The sequence below is a fragment of the Pan paniscus genome, chromosome 3, assembly GCF_029289425.2.
Source record: "Pan paniscus chromosome 3, NHGRI_mPanPan1-v2.0_pri, whole genome shotgun sequence".
Lineage (NCBI taxonomy): Eukaryota > Metazoa > Chordata > Mammalia > Primates > Hominidae > Pan > Pan paniscus.
In genome coordinates, this window is record NC_073252.2 from 150,942,781 (window position 1) to 150,955,888 (window position 13,108).

Here is a 13,108-nt window from a genome sequence, read left to right on the forward strand (position 1 = left end):
AGTTGAGTGAGCAGAATGAATGTTGATGTGGTTATTGAGGGAAGTGGCTATAGGAGTGGGGGTGGGACAAGGTCTCTGAGCTGAGAACAGCCTTTATGACCAGGTCCTTGAGCAGAAATAGTGGTAGAAGCCCAGTTGGTGGTGAAAATCCTTAGTTACAGCTGAGCTGCAGAAAATGGAGACCAGCAAAACAACTGAGCAGCCCTCCTAAACAGCTGGTCTCACAGACAGCCTACTCAACGTTAAAACAAGAAAGAATAAAGCTGAACGCTGTGGAGAACAACCTCAGTAAAGCTTTTCAGTAATTGAAGTTGGATGGAAGCACTAGAATCACTCTGAAAATCTCCCAAAATTAATTAACTGCTTGGCTGAAACCAACAAATAGAAAGCTTGAGAGAGGGGACTCCACCTCTCTGTCTACTCATGCTGGTAGACTTTAAAAGGCAGACTCAAAAGAAACTGAGGGGCCAGAATAGTAGGGTAGATAGAACTGAGCCAGTGTCCCTACTGCCCAACTTTAGCCTTTGTTTGGGTTGGGCTTCTACTGTAGAGCCCTGCCAAAGAAGAGATGTCCTTGTTGAAATCACCACTTGCTGCTTCAGACCTTGCTAGGAGTTGCTTCCTTCAGGAAGCCTTCTTTGTCCGCTACATGCACCCCTTCCCCAATCCCACCATACGTGGGTTGGGTTATAGCTATCCCCTATGTTCCCATGCATCCTGTGCATACCTCTGTTACAGCACAAATCACTTTGTGCTGTGATTGGTTGTTCTGCTGTCAATCTTTGCCAATTAACCATAAGCTCCTTTGTGAGGAGGTATATCTTAGCTGTCCATATACTCTAGCATCTATCCCACGGTCGAGCATGTAATAGTGCCCAATGTGTTTGGAACTGAATTGACATTAGAAACCTATTGAGATGGTGCTTTGGGAGGCTGAGATGGGAGAATCACTTTGGGTCAGGAATTTGAGATCAGCCTGGGCAACATAGCAAGACCCTGTCTCTACAAAGAATAAAAAAACTAGTTGGGCATGGTGGTGCACACCTGTAGTCTCAGCTACTCTTGAGGCTGAGGTGGGAGGATTGCTTGAGCCCAGGAGCTTGAGACTGCAGTGAGCTATGAGATGTTTACATGGTTTATTCTGGTATTATTGTAATTAGTTGCCACAAAAGCCCCTAAAAGTGGGAACTGGTTGTGCATGTGTGGATCACTGTGTGTATTCTAATGGTGCTTAACACATTGTCTATTACTGCCTTAATGAGCATCTGGGCTCACTAGAACCCACAAGCTAAGCAGGTGTTAATATTTCCAAAGCTAACCAAAACCCCTGGCACAGCAATGAGGTGCAAGCTCTCCTTGTATCTGCCTCCTTGCACCTGGGCTGCAAGTGACTTGAACTCAGTTAGACTGGAGCTCTTCAGTAAGGGTTTCTCATTTGGGGTTTTCCCCGAATAGCTCCACTTTGGGAATCTAGGTATTGTAAAAATAGAACACCGGGGGGATTTGAATTTACCATTACACAAAGAGTTCTTGGGGAGTTTTTTGTTTTTGTTTTTGTTTTTTCCCTTGCCAAAATGTTCTTTCCCTCAGAAGATCTGCAAGGTGAGGATTCTTAGCAGAGGTGAGCAGTCATGGGGATCACGGGCTCCATAGTCTCACACAGCCCCCGGTACTGGGCAGGCACACCCCACACAAGCAACACTTGCCATTCTCTCTGGCCACCAACAGTCCATCTTCTTTCTCTTTCTTTCTCTTTCTTTCTTTCTTTCCTTTCTTCCTTCCTTCCTTCCTTCCTTCCTTCTTTCTTTCCTTTTCTTCATCTTTCTGAAAGGGTCTCACTCTGTCACCCAGCCTGGTCTCGAACTCATGGGTTTAAGCAATCCTCCTGCCTCAGCCTCCCGAGTCACTGGGATTACAGGTGTGAGCCACTGTGTCCGGCTACACCCTTCTTTCTTGATTATTTTAATCCACTGGGGGAAAAAAAGTGAGTCTGGGTAAGAAGAGGACACATGTGAAGTTTATCAGCAGCTAACACCTTATACTTATCAGTTAGTGCTCAGCTAGGATGAGTTAATGATCTGGAAGGAGGCTGCCCAGGGATGGGCAGGGTGACAAGTGGAAACTGCAGAGAGATGGGAAGTGCCAAAGATACACCACCTCTGCTTTAATGATTATGTGATTTTATGACTGCTCAAAATCACTTCATAATGTTTTGGTATGTGTGCCCCAGGCTGCCAACTTCTTCCCTTGAAGGTTGGAGAGCAGGGCCGCCTCAGTTCTCTGAGGATTCCTTCTCTTGGCAGAGACAAGGAACTGGCACTACAAACAAACAAATAAATGAATGAAATAAGCCAGGACAGATGGGCTAGAGTTGCCAGATAAAACACAGGACACCTAGTTAAATCTGAATTTTAGATAAACAATGAATTATTACTTTTTAGTGTAAGCATATCTCAAATATTGACTAGGACATACTACATTAACAATTTTTGTATTGTGGCCAGGTGCAGTAGCTCACGCCTGTAATCCCAACACTTTGGGAAGCCGAGGAGGGTGGATCACTTGAGACCAGAAGTTTGAGACCAGCCTGGGCAACATGGAGAGATCTCGTCCCTACAAAAAATACAAAAGTTAGCTGGGTGTCGTAGCACGTGCCTGTAGTCCCAGCTACTTAGGAGGCTGAGGTGGGAGAATCACCTGAGCCTAGGAGGTTGAAGCTGCAGTGAGCCATGATCTTAGCCACTGTACTCCAGCCTGAGTGACAGAGTAAGACCTCATCTAAAAAAAGAAATTATTTGTTGTTATATGAATACACTCAGTGCTACTAAACTATAATTCACTTAAAAGTGGCGAAGATAGTTTAAAAAAAAGAGTTTTGTTTTGTTTTTTGTTATCTGGGAGTATAATTTAACCAAGTGTCCTGTATTTTTATTTGCTAAATCTGGCAACTCTAAAGTGAGGGCTAAGAACCTTCCTTCCCTTCTCCCTTCACTCCAAGTCAGGGTGGTAGGTGTGACCAAAAGAATTCTTCTGGGCACAGAAATTCAACTCCTGAGGCTTCTTCTGATATGACTTGAGGTGCGGACAGTCTGGAATGAAGGATTGGGTTCCACGTGCAGAACCTCACTCCTTCCTGGGAGAGGACTGATTGGGATGCCATGTAGGAACCCCAGGTTTCAGGGGCCCACAGACTGCCCTCCAGGGAGGGAAGAGACTGAGTCCCAGGTACCAAAAATCCTGCAAGACAGGCCCTGACAGAAGTCAGAAATCAATGGGCCGAATATGCCTGTCATCACTTCATCTCACACTGATGGTCACACCCAAGTCTTTCAGCTGCAAAGACGTGCCTTGGTGCACTCCACTTTAAGCAAAGTCAATTCCACCTATAAAAATCTATATTTACCAAAAATACCATAGTGAGTGATTATTTTATCCTGTTGGCAACAAGACGATCATAGGCTTTCTTTAATTATTAAGCTCCCCTCGTGCATTTAAAATAGGATTCCATTTGCAAGGTGAAAAAAAGAAGGATTGGCCAGGGGCTTGCAAAAGCAAGTTATTCCTGTATGAGGGATGGGCCACTGGCAGATATCTTCAGGGAGCAGGGACAACAGGTGTGCATGTGGCAGGTTTGGTGGGTGTGCGAAGAGTGGCTGCACAGCAGCAAGTCACTTCCCCAGGAGGTTTGCTGAGCCAGTCTCATTACGTTCTAGGCACACTGCAAGCCAGTGAGGTCAGGCTGCTGTCTGCTTCCATTTGCTATGTCCCCCCTCCCCTGGCTGTGGTGGGAAGAAGTCAGAGAGATGGTGACGATGACATGGAGAGTGGTGAGGGAGAGGGAGCTCCTGTGGTGGAGAGGAGTAATTTGCTCTGGCCAAGGAGTGCCTTGGACAGATGGATGGGAGCAGCCGGTGGAAGCCTGTGCGGAGACTGCTCATGAAACAGCCATTCAGCTGGCATTTGGTGATGGTCTGCTAGTGCAGGGTGCTAAGCTGGTTAGTAGTAGAAAAATAATGAGGCCGGGCATGATGGCTCATGCCTGTAATCCCAGCACTTTGGGAGGTTGCAGCAGAAGCATCGCCTGAGCCCAGGAGTTCAAGACCAGCCTGGGCACCATGGTGAAAACATTTCTATTTTAAAAAGAAAGAAAGAAAAATAATGAAAAGAGTAACAATAGTCGCAACAACAGACAAAATCTTATCTTCTTATCTTCCAGGTAATGAGTTGAATTGTGTCCCCAAAAATAAGATTTGTTGAAGTCCTAAGCTTCAGTACCTCAAAATGTGACCTTATTTAAAAATAGGGTTGTTATTAAAAAGTGAACATGAAAAGAGATTTCTCAAAAGAAGACATTCATGCAGTCAACGAACATATGAAAAAAACCTCAACATCACTGATCATTAGAGAAATGCAAATCAAAACCACAATGAGATACCATCTCACACCAATCAGAATGGCTATTATTAAAAAGTCAAGAAACAGATGCTGGGGAGGTTGCGGAGAAAAAGGAATGCTTTTACACTGTTGGTAGGAGTGTAAATTAGTTCAACCATTGTGGAAGACAGTGTGGCGATCCCTCAAAGATCTAGAAGCAGAAATACCATTTAACCCAGCAATTCCATTACTGAGTAAATAATACCCAAAGGGATATAAATCATTCTATTATAAAGATACATGCACACATATGTTCATTGCAGCACTATTCACAATAGCAAAGACACAGAAGCAACCCAAATGCCCATAATTGACAGACTGAATAAAGAAAATGTGGTAATATAAACCATGGAATACTATGAAGCCATAAAAAGGAAGGAGATCATGTCCTTTGCAGGGACATGGATAAAGCTGGAAGCTATTATCCTCAGCAAACTAACACAGGAACAGAAAACCAAACACCGAATGTTGTCACTTATTAAGTGGGAGCTGAATGATGAGAACACATGAACACATTGGGGAAACAACACACACTGGGGCCTTTCTGGGAGGTTGGAGGAGGGAGGGCATCAGGAAGATAGCTCATGGATGTTGGGCTTAATACATGGGTGATGAGCTGATCTGTGCAGCAAACCACCATAGCACACGTTTACCTATGTAACAAACCTGCACATCCTGCACATGTACCCCAGAACTTTAAATAAAAGTTGAAGAAAAAAAAAGAAAAATATATCCTATATGTTTTTTAGAGAATATTTAGTTTCAAACCAGATAATTTTGTACAAGTTGTATGTAAGGGTCATATCCAATACATGCAAAAAAGAAAACATACAGATTGAATTATGCCCCAAACATTGATATAGTCTCATATTGCCCACTATGCTGTGCTAATATAGACCAAAAATAGGACAGAGAACATCTGGCTTACTAAGCAGCTCTGTTAGTCAAGGCTTTACAGAAAACAGAACCAATAGAATACATATATATATGTATATATGTACATATTCTTTAAAAGAGAAGAAAATCTGAAGATATTTCCCAAATGAACTTAGAGTATATTCAAGCAACCATTAAGTGACTTATCATTTCAGATGACGGGTGAATTCATGACCTAGAATTTGTATGAACATTCAGCTATACCTCAAGAAGTCCTAGATTAAAGCTGCTGGTGCAGTGAGTAATCTTGAGGCTGTGGCCTGGGATGCACTTCCCATGTCACCTGGCCATATGGCACAGGAGACAGCTCTTGCCTGCAATAAAGCCCTAAGGGCAAAAGATGACATCTGTAGCACTTCAGCTTGAAAAATATGAGCACATAGAAATATGCATAACCATTTGCTTTTTTTCTTTTAAAGTGAATATGGTATAGCCTAGTAATCGGTTTATATGTTATTTTTTTCCTAGTGCCATTCACTTAAATGATTTTTTATATTATAAAATATTTCTTCAAAATATTTATTGAAGAAAATGTGTTTATTGAGGGAAATCCATGTTTATTCAGGAAAAAAATAGAGATAAGCAAAAAAAAAAAAAAGAAAGAAAATAAGGTTGTTGCAGATGGAATTAGTTCAGATGAGCTCATGCTGGAGTGGGAAAGGGGAGCCCTAATCTGATATGACTGGCATCCTCATAAGAAGACACATGAAGACAGAGGCACGGGGGGAACACTGTGTGATGACAGAGGCCAAGATGAGGGTGCTGCAGCCACAGCCCGGGAGCACCAAGGACTGGCGGCCACCACCAGAAACTAGGAGAGAGGCCCAGAACAGACCCTCCCTCCCGGGCCTCAGAAGGAACCAACCCTCATGACACGTTGACTTTGAACTTCAAGTTTCAACTATGAGACAACACATTTCTGTAGTCTAAGCCACCTAGTTTGTGGTGCTTTGTTATGGCAGCTGTAGTCAACTAATACACACCAGAATAATCATCGCCACCCACTGAGCTAGTACTATGTGGTTTACACACATTCTATCACTTATTCCTCAGCACAGCCCTATGAGAAAGGAACTATTATTATCCCCACATCACAGTCTGGGCAAGGGAAACTTGGAGAGGCCTGAGGTTGCCTGAGGTTGAGTTGAGGAAAGGGAAGCTTGGCAAGGCCTGAGGGCTCAACTCCAGTGATGTCTAAGATCAAGCCTGTGCAAGCCACAGAGACAGCAATGCCAGGCCAAGGTCTCAATAAGTGCCATGCAGAAGGCACTAAAACCTAGGAGGTTTTAACTCTTAAAAGAGGACTAAAGGGAGAGGGCGATCTATAATTTTTAAAAAAGGTGGAGGGGGGCAAGTACGATGGCTCACGCCTATAATCCCAGCACTTTGGGAGATCAAGGTGGGAGGATTGCTGGAGGTCAAGAGTTCAAGACTACCGTGGGCAACATAGGAAGACCCCCATCTCTACAAAAAATTTTTAAAACTTAGCTAGATGTGGTGGTGCACACCTGTAGTCCCAGCTGCTTGACAGACTGAGGCAGGAAGATTGCTTGAGCCCAGGAGTTCCAGGCTACAGTGAGCAAGGATTCCACCACTGCACTCCAGCCTGGGTGACAGAATGAGACTCTGCCGGAAAACAACAACAACAACAACAAAGAAAAAGAAACACAAAACACTTTAGGTAGAAACTTAGACAACAAAGAGAGAAATATTTTGGGACAATAACCTACTTCATCCAGGTGTTAGGTCGGCCCTACTCAGCACTCAGAGGGAAAAAAGTTTAAATGGGTAAAGTCCTAGTATGAGTCAGGATAGCCTAGGCTCTGCTGAGGCAGCAAATGAACCTTGAAATCCAGTCTCTGGAAGTCTCCACCTCATTCATTCACTAGGTAAAGTACGTGGAGTGTCAAATGCAGGTAGCGACTGAAAAGAAGGTCAATGAGAGCAAATTATTTTGGGGAGATTTAGATTTGTGACTGTTTAGTTACAATGTTGCTAAGAGAAAAAAAAAACCTATGCTAGCAGCTAAACTATGGTTAAGTTTGTCACAGATTCCGTGTGTCAGGGATAAATATGATACCCATTTAAAACTTTTGTTTTATGTTGTTCACTTTTGAAATATTCAAATCTTTTATCCCGAATAAGTAATCATTACATCAACAAAATATTTATCCTGAATGTGGTAGATGCTTACTTAGTGTCTGTCCAATGACTAAATGAAATGCATGTTAGGAGTTTATAGTATGAAGTGAAATATAGGTAAACTAATCACAGAAGAAACAGGCCAAAACACATCCTTGGAAGGCTTTTCTCCCCTGAAGTTTGAGTTTTCATGGGCCAGTAAAATTGAAAAAAAAAAAAAAAAAAAAAAAAAGATGAACAAGTTAGCCAGTAAGGACATTAAAAACAACAGCAACAATTAGCACCTATCAACCATCACCTATCAATAAAGTGAATCAAAACATCAGGCTTAACCTGCAATTAGAATAAGAACAGTCTTTAAATTCATTTAGCTTTGTGAAAATCTCACTACACTGTCCTTATTTTTCTCATTCTGTCAAAGCAAAATGCACTAATCAGGCTAACTGTCCCCCCTCCACGCATCTCCCTCTAGAACTGTGATAAACAGAGCCCCAGGACAGTAGGATCCGGACTCAGCTATGCAAGCAGGACTGAGGAGAGTTGCTGCCCGGCTTGTTGGGGGGCGGCTTGCTTTCAGGGACAGTGCCCTGCCTGGTTCCTGGCTGTCTCCCAGCCTACCCACGACCCTCTCCCTCTGAGCGGGGCGGTGGCATTAGCTGTCTCATGGGGCAGCCCAGGGCCCTGGCTTCTGGACTCCTGCCCTTGCTCTCCCCAGAGAACAGTTCTCACAGGGATTAGCCTGAGGCCCAGTCGCCCGGTCTCTCACGGGGAAGCGCACACTTCTTTTCCTGGCTCTCTGCACCTACCTGGGAAGGCGGCCCGCCTTGCTGCTACCTGCCAGTCTGCTGGCCCGCCTGGTCCTGTGGCTCTCCGTGGAGCTTTCTGGAGCAAAGAGGCTGAAGAAAACAGCGGCACAGGGCCAGAAGCTGGCTTCTAGGGGCTGGGCCATGTCTCTCGGATCTTAGTCCTCTCCTCTCAGCTTGTTCTTGTGGCTTCAGCTGCCTTCAGCCTCCCGTGGAGCCGTGGGAAGGGGGTGCTGCCTGCTGACAATGGAATTTCAGGGCCTTGGGGACACGCAGGCTCCAGGCAGGAGCTCCCTTGGGTTGGGAGATGCGCCCCCCAGTACTGGTCATAAGAAAGAGAAGCAAAGATGAGTACAACTGACATGTATAAGAATTTTCACCTTTATCGGCACACAGGGATGACATTCAAAGGGACCTGGGAGGCAGCAGACACTTTTTAATTAGTTTGATGACATGGCCATTTGGACAGCCGGGAAGACAGGTCGATGTAATCATTAATACATCTTATTGCTTTACAAGGCAATAAACTAAGGAAACGGGATCCAGTCTGTGGTTTTCTCCTTTTACCTGGGCTCCTGTTTGTGTATGTGTGTGTGTTTATCCAAGTTTAAACCTTCAGAGTTATATAACCGTTCCCCTTGGCTTATAATCAAACTTCCAGATTAGCTGGAGGTGCCCTGCGCAAGTTAGGAGTTGGTGTGGGGGTGAGCCACGTGACCGAGCCTGGCTTCCTGGTTGGGGCTGCTCTCTAAGCAGAGGTGTTTGCTTGCAGGTCCGGGAAGAGCGTTGTCTGGAGATCCGGGTACCCATTCTTCAGGCTTTGGGGACAATGCCCTGAACATCTCCTGTTCTCAAAACTGTAGCTATATAAAATTAGAAATCCTATCAAGCTTTGTTCCTTGTAAAGAATGTCCAGTGCATTGAGATGTCTATACTGGCAGGAACCACTTGAAAGGAAGTCAAAATTTCCAGTTATTCAAGTTCTTATCAAAGTGGTACTCACTGGGTTGAAACAATGTGATTCTTGGAAGGACTGTCTTATGAGGCTCAGATTCCAAATGTTTCCTTTCTTCTCTTGCTTGCCTCCTTCTTTTAACTGAGTTACTATCTCCTAGATGCTGATTACAGTGAAAATTATGTCTCTCTCTGTAGGATTTGTCAATGTGGTGACAAACAGGTTATGAGCGGGGCTGAACATTTCAAACTTCTTCTGGTAGAACACCCATCACCCAATCATCTGCGTGATGATTAATTTTATACATCAACTTGGCTGGGCCACAGTGACGTGAAACCTTCTGGGTGTTTCTATAAGGGTGACTTTGGATAATACTAACATTTAAATCAGTAGACTTTGAGTGAAGCAGATTACTCTCCATATCACAGGTGGGCCTCATCCCATCAGCTGAAGGCCTTACAGGAACAAAGATTGACCTCCCAGTATAAGAAGTAATCTGCCAGCAGGCTGCCTTTGGACTCCAACTGTAACTCTTCCCTGGGTTTCCAGCCTGCCAGCCTACCCTGCAGACTTTGGACTTGCACCTCCACAACTATGTGAGCCAACTCCTTAAAATCTCTCTCTCTTTTTCTATGTACACACACACACACACACACGCACGCACACACAAAGTTGCCCTTCAATATCCATGAGTGATTAGTTTCAGGACCCCCACAGATACCAACCATGAATGCTGAAGTCCCTGATATAAAATGATGTATTATCGGCATATATCTTACACATACCCTTCCATGTACTTTAAATCATCTCTAGATTACTTATAATACCTCATACAACATAAATGCTATGTAAATAGTTGTTATACTATACTGTTTAGGGAATAATGACATAACAAGAAAAAAGTCTGCATGTGTTCAGTTAGATGCTTTTCTTAAAAAATATTTTTTAGCCCCAGTTGGTTGAATCCACAGATGTGGAGGTTCCAGATGCAGAGGACCCAGTGTAAATATATGCACATCCTGTTGGTGCTGTTTCTCTGGAGAAGCCTGACTAATACAAACAGTATATGGATTGTTGGTAGAACCTCATGTCTCCCCTAAAACCCAGATCAACTTGTCCCTTTCTGCCTCTCATAGGCCTCCAGAGTTTAAGATGAGGATTAGTGGCTCAGGTGAGCGCAGTGGCTCACGCCTGTAATCCCAGCACTTTGGGAGGCCAAGGTGGGCAGAGCACTTGAGCCCAGGAGTTCGAGACCAGCCTGGGTAACATGGCGAAACCCCATCTCTGCAAAAAATACAAAAATTTGCTGAGTGTGGTGGCACACACCTGTAGTCCCAGCTACCAGGGAGGCTGAGGCGAGGATCACTTGAGCCTGGGAGGCAGAGGCTGTAGTGAACCATGATTGTGCCACTGCACTGCAGCCTGGGTGACAGAGTGAGACTCTGTCTCAAAACAAAAGAAAGAAAAGAAAAAGAAATGGGTTAGTGCCTCCCAAGTCTTAGATCCCTAGTGAAAGGCCTATAAAAATGCAAAGCCCCAACCCAGCCAGAACTCCTCCCCATACAGAAATAACAAGCTGGAGTCTTGAGGACCTCCCAGACCTGATTTCCTGCTCTGCGGCCCTCTGGAGGGGGCCTAAAAGGGAGGCATATCCCCCAGCAGCTAAGGGAAGGCAAACATTGAGTCCAAGCAAAGGATCTCAGTCCTTTGCACTATGTATGGTGCAGAGAAGGCCTTCCAGTCACTGTGCTGCACCGCTTGAGTGTGCCACTCTGTAAACTCAGCAAAGGCATGAGTCACTTTGAGTTCCAAAGGTCCCCCCATCCCCCAATTCTTTCCTTCTCAGTTTGGTTTGCTATTTCAGTGGGAGGTTCAGAGGATAAGCTGGAAAGACAGCAAGCAGCACAGGAGTGTGACAGGGTGGCCTGTGACTAATAGAGACCAGGTTATTGTCCCCTGACCTTTTATTTTTCACAAGAGACTAACATTGCTTTTTTTTTTTTATCATAAAAATGATGTATTACTTATTGGAAAAAAATTCCAATACTGAAAGTATTAAAAAGAAAGCCGAGCTCTACCACTCTGAGATAACCACTGTTCCAATCTGGTGAATATTTTTCCAGATATCTGTGTAGGTATGTGTATTAGTTTGCTAGGGCTACTATGACAAAGTACCAAAAACGGGGTGGCTTAGACAGCAGAAACTTGCTCTCTCACAGTTCTAGAGGGTAGAGGTCTGAGGTCAAGGTGTCAGCGGGTCTGGTTTCTTCTGATGCCTCTCTCCTTGGCTTGTAGAGGGCTTTCTCCCTGACACTTCAGGTGGTCTTTTCTCTCTCGGTCATGTCTCTTTCCACATGTCTTCTTCTTACAAGGAACACCAGTCGTATTGGACTAGGGTCCCTCTAGAGAACTCATTTTCACTTAATTTGTTCTTTAAAGACCCTATTTCCAAATATAAACACATTCCGAGGTGTTAAAACTTTAACAAAGGAATTTTAAGGGGACACGTATCAGCCTGTAACAGTGTGTATACGTGTACCTATCAGTAGATTTACAACAAGGAGATGTTACCCTTGTTTTTTTGTAACTGCTTTTTTTTTTAACTCATCAACATATCTTTCTAAAGTGATAAATAGAACCAATTCTCATGACTACTTACTATTCTGTTGTATGTATCATAATTTATTAACCACCTCTGGTTTGATATAAATTTTTTCCTGAAGTTCACAATTATCAACGATGTTGCAATGGACATCCTTTGGATTTTGGCTGGTTATTTACTTAAAGGTAAATGTTTACAAGTTACATTGCTGGATCAAAGAGAAGTTTATTTTAAATTTTGGTACAAATACAATAGTATAGAAACCTTTGATTTTTAAAGAGGTCAAATTTATTAGTGTTTTGAGGGCCTATGCATAAAAATGTTAGAACTATGACATAATTATTAGTACAGTGTTAAGTTTCGCCTAAAGCTGCCTCCTTACGTATTTTAAGCTTGATCTAAAGGTTTCTCCTTGCATGGTGAAATCTAACCTAACTGGATGTGTAAACAGACTATGATCTGCTCTTATAACAAGTAGCCGAGTTTCAGTCCATCACAGCAGCCGTACTTCAACCACTCACAGGCAGCCAACTATTCAAACTGTGTTCCAATAAGGCAAACGCAGAGCTGTAACCAGTCCGGCAGATTCTGTATTTCACTTCCATTTTCTACATCTCACTTTCCTTGTTTTGTCCATAAGTTCTCTCCAGCCACGTGGCAGCGCTGGAGTCTCTCTGAACCTATGCTGGTTCCTGGCACTGCCTAACTCATGAATGGTTCTTTGCTCTATTAAACTCAATTAAATGTAATTTGTTAATATAGTTTGGATGTGTGTCCTTGCCCAAATCTCATACCGAACTATAATCCCCAGTGTTGGAGGTGGGGCCTGGTGGGAGGTGATTGGATCATGGGGGAGGATTTCTCATGAACGGTTTAGTGCCATCCCCTTGGTACTGTTCTCATGACAGTGAGTGAGTTCTCACGAGATCTGGTCATTTAAAAGTGTGTGGCACCTCCCCCCCTTGCCCTTGCTTCGCCATGTGATGTGCCTGCTCCCCCTTTGCCTGCTGCCATGATTGGAAGCTTCCTGAGACCTGTCTGGAAACAGATGTCTCTAAGCTTCCTGTACAGCCTGCAGAACCATGAGCCAATTAAGCCTCTTTTCTTATAAATTAATCAGTCTCAGGTCTTTCTTTTTTTCTTTCTTTCTTTCTTTTTTTTTTTTTTGAGACAGAGTCTCACTCTGTCACCCAGGCTGGAGTGCAGTGGCGCAATCTCGGCTCATTGCAGCCTCTG